Here is a 9199-nt window from a genome sequence, read left to right as displayed (position 1 = left end):
CAAGTACCTCCCACTGAATGTTCTACCTAGGGGTTCATTAACCTAGACAATCTGGCTCTGATTTTAGTTTAAGTCATCTTTTTAAAACTCTACTCATAAACAACGTTTATCTATGAAATATGAACAAGTTCAAGTAGTCACATTTAAACACTTTAATGGACTGTCTTTAACTTGTATGCATACATCAAATCTATCTAATTCACATTTCCAAGTAAGTTTCCAGGTAGGTGTGTTACGTTTTCGTCAACTTAAGTACTCCAACCTAGACAGAACCTGTCTTAAACAAAAGGTCCCTTATAGATAGATTTGTTACACTTTAACCTTTTATTAGTCAATTTAATCCTATTAAAATGAGTAAAAGATTAAAGCCTTAGGATTACTAATCATATTAGAACCATGATCTTAGGTCTATGTGATCCAAGTTTTAAACATTTTAAAACCATAAATTAAACCTAAGTGAGCATGCATGTCTTTCTTATTTCTTTTAGTTCTAATTTCTCTTTAACTTTTAAAAAGAAACAACTAAAAAAAATACCCATTGCGCACAACAAGGTGTTTATAACATCTATAAAGTAACCTATGTGTCATGCTTCATGCAATGTCCGGTCATTACTATACATAACTTTTATATATACACGTAATAACCAAGCAAAACATGCTTTCCATTCACCTTTATACTATAACAATTATAATATAAAGATGATGCATGTCAATGCTTTTAATGCATGCATAAATATAACTCTTATATTATAAGATGCATGAGCATGCTCTTACATAATTAAATCATGCTCTTCTAAATTATAACATTTACAATAAAGAGATGATACATGACCAATGCATAACCTAAGGTGGGATTTACTATATGTGAATACCATATGACATATAAAAACCATACATTGCATGTATTAAACTAAGGATTAATGGACCGGGATGAGCCTTTACAACAAACCGGAATGAAATAACCCTATCTATTACATTTTCCATAGAGCGAACCGATTCACAGGCGAACCGGGTCTTGAACCACCAAGAGAACTCCATCGTTTAGTAAATGCTAAACGATCACCCAGCGTGCACTAGATGATAGGCGCAAAAGCTAAACGATCGCTTAGATGACAACGAGGCTGCGAAGCCTGATCGTCTACGTGATCGCTTCAAGCGGCGAAAGGTAAACAATTTACCGTGCATTGCTAAGTGATCATTTAGTCACTTACTAAGTGATGAAGCTTGTTCAGCTAAACGATCGTCTAATGCACGCGCGCGTTAAATGATACGTGAGCATCCAATCGTCTACACGACCCGATACTTAGCGATTTCTTACCCCATCGTCTACATGACCCGATCAACCCTTGATCGTCTCCTTCCTCAAAGAACTGCAACCCTTGCTCCGATCTTCTTCACGAATGACTCAAGACTCAAATTGAATTTGAATTACAGACTCGATAACGATTAATAATGCCAAAAAATGTAGGGGCCTTTACAATCAACAAAAATGTAAAAGAATTAAATCAAACCCAAACATCCTAGAAAACTCCATTAATCCGCACATTGATGCGTGTTGAATATGATGAAGTAATGATGTATATTGCGATAGTGGTGTATGTGTTGTACATGCAAGTTTTCCTAGCAAAATCCGAAGTATAAATCCTACTAGGTTGCCTGGTAAGCCCAGGGTCGAAAACAGGGACTATGGAGACAGTATGCGACAGTAAATTCTGATTCCCTTGTGGTGACAAACAAAACAATAAGTTGGTTGGTATGTTTGTTTAAAATATAAATCCTATGCGACAGAATTGAGAAAAGAGTCAATAACAGCAAAAGTTACAATGAGTATGCGAGGAACGGGTTGACAAGGGATTTAGCTAACACTTCCTAAGATTGCGTTCAAGTTATGCGATCATGCTACACACATACAACAACAGGTCATCTCTCAATGCAAATGCTATAGCTCCTAATTTTTGGATGCATGCGATGTATACGATGATATCTATAGGACTTATGTCTAAACCTCTATTCTTGTCTATATGATGATGAATGACACACACATACACAAGGTGACCGCATACTATCATATCCTATTTCTAGGGTGCTTGCGATGCATGTTAGCAAACAAAACTTATCTCTAAGTTTCCATCTCTTGCTTATGCGGTTCTAATCTGATTTTCTCAAGCCTAGATTCTAACCTAGCTCTCTTAAGTCTAGGTTCTTTCCTTAGACTCTCTCTCAAGTATCTCTAAAGGGGTGATAGACACATACATAAGACAAGATGATCGCATAAAATGAAGATCTTAGGTTATGCTAGCTAAGTGCTTCTCAACCCATTCAGAAGTTTAGTTACTCATGCGCAATGTAAAGAGAGTGAACAGATGTAGAGATGCAAATTCTATTTTATAAATAAAATTAGAATACATAATGACAATGGAAAGTAGGGATAGTGAGCCTGGTAGCAATGTATTGCTTCCCAAGGCTTTAACACTGTGTTTTTTTCTCTACTATGTCCAAAAGAATGTTCTTGCTTTCACAAGAGTTGACCCTCTCTCCATTCTCAACGCTTTCCGACACTCTCTTAAGCTAACCAGGAATGATCTTCCGGCATCGTCTCTCTTTGCTCACCTCCGCCTTCTAAGTATTAAAAATTACAGACTACGACTATCTATTATCTCTATGTATATGGCGAAAGAGAACTCCAAAATTCTGAACTGCTGAACTCCTTTAATAAAGATGGCCTTCGGTATTTATAGAGCTTTAGGGTGAAGAGCTTTTCTCTCAAATGATTACACTGATGAGATGTCATTAAATCTCTATTTGACGCGCTGATTAATTGTCACTGAAAAGTTGAGTGTACTTGCTACAGTGCGTTGTTAACGGCTTGTCAACTAAATTCGAATTCGATCGTCATCAACTTTCTGTCCCATCGTGATTTATTAAGTTTTCACCTTGATGCGTCGTCTTTATGCGACCACCTTCTTGAGCAGATCTTCGCGAACGCATACGAACACATAGCTTTTCAATCGCAATCTTTTAATGCGCTTGGACGCTGAATTCCTTGGATCGCAATTCTGCCTTGTACCAACGCATTTTCCTGCACAAAATACGTAAATTAGCTGCTTTAATGCGATGGACGCATGCAATCGCAATGTTCTTAACTTAATGCTTTTGGACACGATTTTTCATATTTTTACCGTCGCAATCCTACATTGTTTTATATCTTTACGTTGTAATAATGTGCATTTCTGCTTGTTATCACACATCTACAACAATTTAACGATTAAACAGAGCAGATATGCACCCACCAAGAATGTATATGTAATTCGTTGCAACAATGAAATTGGAATATCATAACCTGGCTCTGATACCAATTGAAGGAACTCTTAACGAATGAGATCCTATACCAGTTGAAGACTCTCTTAAAAAACAAACTCAATGCAGCGGAAGAACCTCTACATGAACACTATCGTCCAGCAAAACAGTCGACTACGGCAGCACGATCATCTACATGAACGGCAGCAACACGAACACCCACGAACAAGTAAGCAGCGAGGACGACACCACCAGTTGGAGCCCTTGGTATTCTTGGAGTGAGAATCCAATGTGTGGTCTTTGGTGAATTTGGTAGAGGTAGGAGGAAAAGTTGATCGTGTAGACGATAAGCAAGTGAGAGAGAAAGCTATCATATAGCGGAGTGCTTATCATTTAGACAAAGCTACATGTGTAGGTTTTACAAAGCGATTGTCTAGTAAAAGGTATACAATCGTTTAGAAAACGTGGCACACTAGGCGATCATTTAGGGAAAGCTAAGCGATCGTTTAGGGAAAGGCATGCGATCGTTTAGATAATGAGACTCTATCGTATAGGCTCTAGGTAAGCGACCGATACTTTTTCACACGATTATGAATTTTTCTAACTCTTTGCCAAATGAAAAAAAATTTCATTTTATTCTTCGATTACCATAACCGAACACGACTGCTCCCACTAACGCACAATTGAGGAGAATATGTCGGCCAATTATCTCATAATTAACCCATTTAATAATAAATAAGTATAATCATATTATATTCTTACCCTATAGTTTGATATCATATATCTACTATAGTGATTTGTCCTCCACTTGATATAAATCATATTTATGTCTAAATTCCTCCAAAAAAATGTATCTCATACATTTAGCCAATTATATCATATATAATTAACCAGTCCAATTATATCATATATAATCGAACTCTCTCTTATCAATTTGAACATTTCAAACTGACCCAAATACTGTCTCGACTTTATCCAAGCTACCTAGGGGACCTAATGGAACTGTGGCTCGAAGCTCCAACGGTCCGTGAATAGCTTAATAAACTTTTTAGTCACGAGATCCACCATCCATTAACTGCCAAGCATTCCACTAAAGAGCAACAGCTAAAATCTTTTTACCAGAGCTGAACTCTTCTTATCACAGTTGAACTCCCTCCTTTATCCTTATACTACAGACCAGGTTATTACTTAAGGCATGATCCACTTATATATCTCCACATACATGCTTAAGTTACATAAAATAACCTTGGATCTTAGTTTATTAGATCGAGTAAATGCTTATAAAATAACATTTATTTTATTAATAACAATATGTTTACAGAGTGTTTACAAATTACGAGACTACAGGAGAATTAGGACACCAATCCCAATAATCTCCCACTTGTCCTAAATCCTCGGGAGACTAATGTACAATACAAATAGTACAAAATACAATAAACTAGGGCATATACTATACCCTAGTAACATCTCCCACTTGCCCTAGATAAAGTGCTGCATATCCCATAGACTAGACTCTCCAGATGACCCTCGAACACTTTAGTCGTGAGAGCCTTTGGAAACAGATCAACAACGTTGTGCTTCAACACGATCTTCGTGACAATCACATCACCGGGATGCACAATCTCTCGGATCAAATGATACTTCCGTTCTATATGTTTGCCTCTTAGGTGACTCCGAGGTTCCTTCGAATTTGCCACAACCCCGCTGTTATCACAATAAAGTGTGATCGACAAAGACATATTTGGAACAACTTTCAAATCAGTGAAGAACTTCCTTAGCCAAACAACCTCTTTAGCAGTTTCACAAGTGGCTACGTATTCAGCTTTGATAGTGGAATCCGTGATGTATCCCTACTTGATGCTTCGCCAAACTACAACCCCTCAATTCAGAGTGAACACTGACCCTGATGTCGATTTTCGAGAATCTCTATCAGTCTGAAATTCAGAGTCTGTGTATCCTGTAAGGATCAAATCCTTATCTCCATACACGAGCATATAGTCCCTCATTCTCCGAAGATACTTGAGGATTGTTTTGACTGTCGTCTAGTGATCTAATCCTAGATTGGACTGATATCGATTGACAATCCCGATTGCATAACAAATGTCAGGTTTAGTACATAACATTGCATACATAAGGCTACCAACAGCCAATGCATAGGGAATTCGTCTCATTTTCTCAACCTCTTGAGGTGTCTTAGGATACTGTTCCTTAGATAAAACAATTTCATGCCTGAAAGGTAATAAACCCCTCTTGGAATTCTGCATCGAGTACCTGATTAACATCTTGTCAATGTACGATGCTTAAGATAAGGCCAACCTTTTGTTCTTACGATCCTTTATGATCTGGATCCCTAGAACAAATTGCACCTCTCCTAAACTTCGATTAGAATTGGGCGGCTAGCCATTTCTTAATGTCAGTAAAAAAAACCTACATCATTCCCAATGAGTAGGATATCATCTACATACAACACAAGGAAAGCTACTCAGCTGTTGATGATTTTCTTGTAAACACAAGGCTCATCAACATTCTGATTATAGACAAATGATGTGATCGCACTATCAAATCTAATGTTCCAAGATCTAGATGTTTGTTTTGGTCCATAAATGGACCTATTAAGCTTGCAAACCTTTTGCCCTTGATCTGGATCAATGGACCCTTCTGGTTGAGCCATGTATATAGTCTTCTCAAGATTACCATTCAAAAAGGCAGTCTTTCCATTTTCCATATCTCATAATATAAATGTGGCTATGGATAGGAGAATCCTGATAGACTTCAACATGACAACAGGTGAGAAAGTTTCTTCATAGTCCATTCCCTCGACCTGGGTATAACCCTTTGCCACAAGTCTAGCCTTAAAGGTCTGCACCTTTCCATTTACACCTCTTTTTCCTCCTGTAAATCCACTTACAACCTATAGGTTTTACTTCATCAGGCTGATCCACAAGTTCCTAGATGGAATTGAAGTACATAGATTCCATTTCCTGATTCATGGCCTTAATCCACTCATTGTCAACATCCTCCATTGCTTACTTATAAGACAATGGATCCTCAACTCCATCATCAGATATGATTTTTTGGGCTTCCGTTAAACCCATGTAGCATTTAGGTGGGTTTGCAACTCTCCCACTATGTCGAGGTAGTCTCAACTCTTGAGATGGTTAACTAGATAAACTGACATCAACAACTCTTGTTGATCTATCAGCTTGTTTAACAACTATTGTTGAAGTCTCATTTAAAACAAGCTTACTTCGTGGCTTATGATCCCTTATGTGGTCTTCTTCCAAGAATATAACATTTGTCGATACAAACACCTTGTTCTCACTTGGATCATAGAAGTATCCACCCCTCGTTTCTTTAGGGTAACCTACAAAAAGGCATACTTTTGCACGAGGTTTCAACTTTTTAGGGTTAGCCACTAGCACGTGGGCTAGACATTCCCAAATCCTGAAGTGGCGTAAACTACCTTTATGGCCTCTTCATAACTCAAAAGGTATTTCAGAAACACTTTTTGAGGGAACATTATTCAAAATGCAAACTGCAGTCACTACTGCATATCCCCAAAACGAGTATGGTAGATGAGCATAACTATAACATCCCGCACATTTTTATTTAATAATAATGTATTTTTCAGTAACTTTATTATTTGGAAATTCAGTAATTGTCCTTAGTTGGAGGGCATTTTTAGAATTTTGGATTTGAAGTATAAGTGCGGGAATTTAAGTGTTGGCGTGAAAATTATTCAATTTGAAAATTAATGGCAGGAATTAATTTTCTTTGGAAAAGGAAAGGAATTAAATAGTATAAAGTGGAATAAGGAAATAATTTAAATATAATTATAATATTTCCTTTTTTAGTTATTATTATTATTATAAAATAAAAAGGGAATTGTCTTCTTCCTCACGCACACCTCATGCATAACCCTTTCCCCCAAAATTCTTCCTGCCATTCACGTGCCTTTAGCCACCGCTCCAGCCTCCTGCCCACCGCCCATCGCACCGCTCACCCAGTTGGTTTCTCCACCGCCTATCGCACTGCTCACCCAGCCAGTTTCTCCTCCGCCCATCACACCGCTCACCCAGCCAGAGAGTCGTTTGAGTTGCTGCCACTCCAGCCCCCTGACCATCGTGTGCCAACGCCGATCCAGCCTCCTGACCGCCACGTGCCGCGTCGTCTTCCAGCAGCTTGACTTTTAGATTTTAGTAAGATCTATTTTTGGTGGTTGGGTCTCTTGAAAGATTTTGGATGCCCACTAAGTTGGATTAAGGATTAAATTAGTCGCATGATTTTAATTTTGATTTGAGCTTGGGAAATCACAACAGCGACTGTCCAATGGATTCAAGATCGTTCGGCAAGAGTTTTGGTAAGAGTTATGGTCCTTATTGTTGGTTTGTGGGCATGCTTTGATTACTAAATTAAGTTTTACTTAACCCTTGTATCTTTAAGGTTCCAAGTTGCCGTCCATTGGGATTTAAAATTTGTTAGAAGGAGATTTTGGAGTCAAAATCGTGGGAGTGGTTGTTGATCAAGTTCTTTAGGAAAGCTTTTCGGTATTGTGGATTTGAATATGAGATTTCACAATTATTGTTGGACTGAAATTTAATGGTTGTATTCATATGTTAGGGCAGTTACTTCAAACCGCGGTCATTGTTTGGTTGTCTGATTTTATCTGTTGAATTTCGATTAAGATAAGTAATCTTACTACTGGAACTGCCCACAGGCTAGCTTTAGTTGTATGCTAGCATGATAAGTGTAAGTTATGGCAACTGTTAGCATGATAAATTATAGTATGATCTGAATCTAAGTATGTTCTGGTACAAGATCTGAATTGTTTAAATATACACATAGATACTTGAATGCTAGTATGAGATGGTATGTGTTTCCATATGATTGTATCTGACCTGATGATGTTGAGGCATACATGTATGTTGTAGAACTATGATGTTAAGGTATACATGCATGTTGTAGAACATGCTGTTGAGGTATATGTGTATGTAGTAGAGTCATGGTATCGAGGATTACATGTATGTCATAGATTCGTATGGTGATGATTTTGATGTTGAGACCGTGTGATTGTCCTTACTGATTAGTTAGATGCCCATTAGATTTTGTGTTTACTTCGGGATTCACTAGTTTGTGTTTCCTTCGGGATTCATCAGTTTGTGTTTCCTTCGGGATTCACCAGTTTGTGTTTCCCTCGGGATTCACCAGAGGTAGTGGGCATACTTAACTACAGTAGGATAGGACTCAGTCTCTTTCTTGTTTCTTGTGTATATGTGCCATAGATGGGTATCTAGAGGACATAGATGCCTAGCCTGACCCCAGTAGTGGGGTTACTTATTGAGTATTTTATACTTATTCTTTCTCCTGTTGTTGTTTCAGGTAAGGGTAGAGATGCACCGACGATGGACAAGCATAATTCGTGATCGAGCCACTGGGACTAGTTTTTTTTACGCTTCCGCATAATGAGATTTAAAGTTCTTTTCATATTTCTCTTAATGGTAGTTTTGATGTTCGAAACTTGTTAGATAAGGGATTTATACGGTTTAGGGTTTAGGGTTTAGGGTTTAGTGTTTAGGGTTTAGGGTTTAGGGTTCTAGAGGGTTGGGTCGTTACAGTTGGTATCAGAGCCCATGTTTTGGGTTCTGTAGACTGACTTACTACGTAAGTCTAGATAGTCCCTTGGCCCAGTAACGGATTCCTCGTCATCGCCAGGTACGTTCTACTAACGAAAGTTTCAATGCATATATGAGAACAGTAATGTAGTGTTTTAAATTCATGATGTCTGAGAAAGCCCCACAAATCGTTAGTTAACGTACGAATTTATGACAGGACGTGGCACTAAAACCTCGAACAAGAAAGACAGTTAGAGAAGAAAAGCAAGCAGAGAGAGTTGAGAGTAGCC

General features: G+C 38.0%; 1 pseudogene; it reads right to left on the bottom strand.

Annotated features, from left to right (window-relative positions):
* LOC120073673 overlaps window positions 1-7420 on the bottom strand; it is a 26979-nt pseudogene extending 19559 nt beyond the window's left edge.
* Window positions 7421-9199: the final 1779 nt, after the last annotated feature.

The sequence above is a fragment of the Benincasa hispida genome, chromosome 3 (genome assembly GCF_009727055.1).
Source record: "Benincasa hispida cultivar B227 chromosome 3, ASM972705v1, whole genome shotgun sequence".
NCBI classification, from domain to species: domain Eukaryota; kingdom Viridiplantae; phylum Streptophyta; class Magnoliopsida; order Cucurbitales; family Cucurbitaceae; genus Benincasa; species Benincasa hispida.
This window is presented reverse-complemented; position numbering and strand designations above follow the sequence as displayed.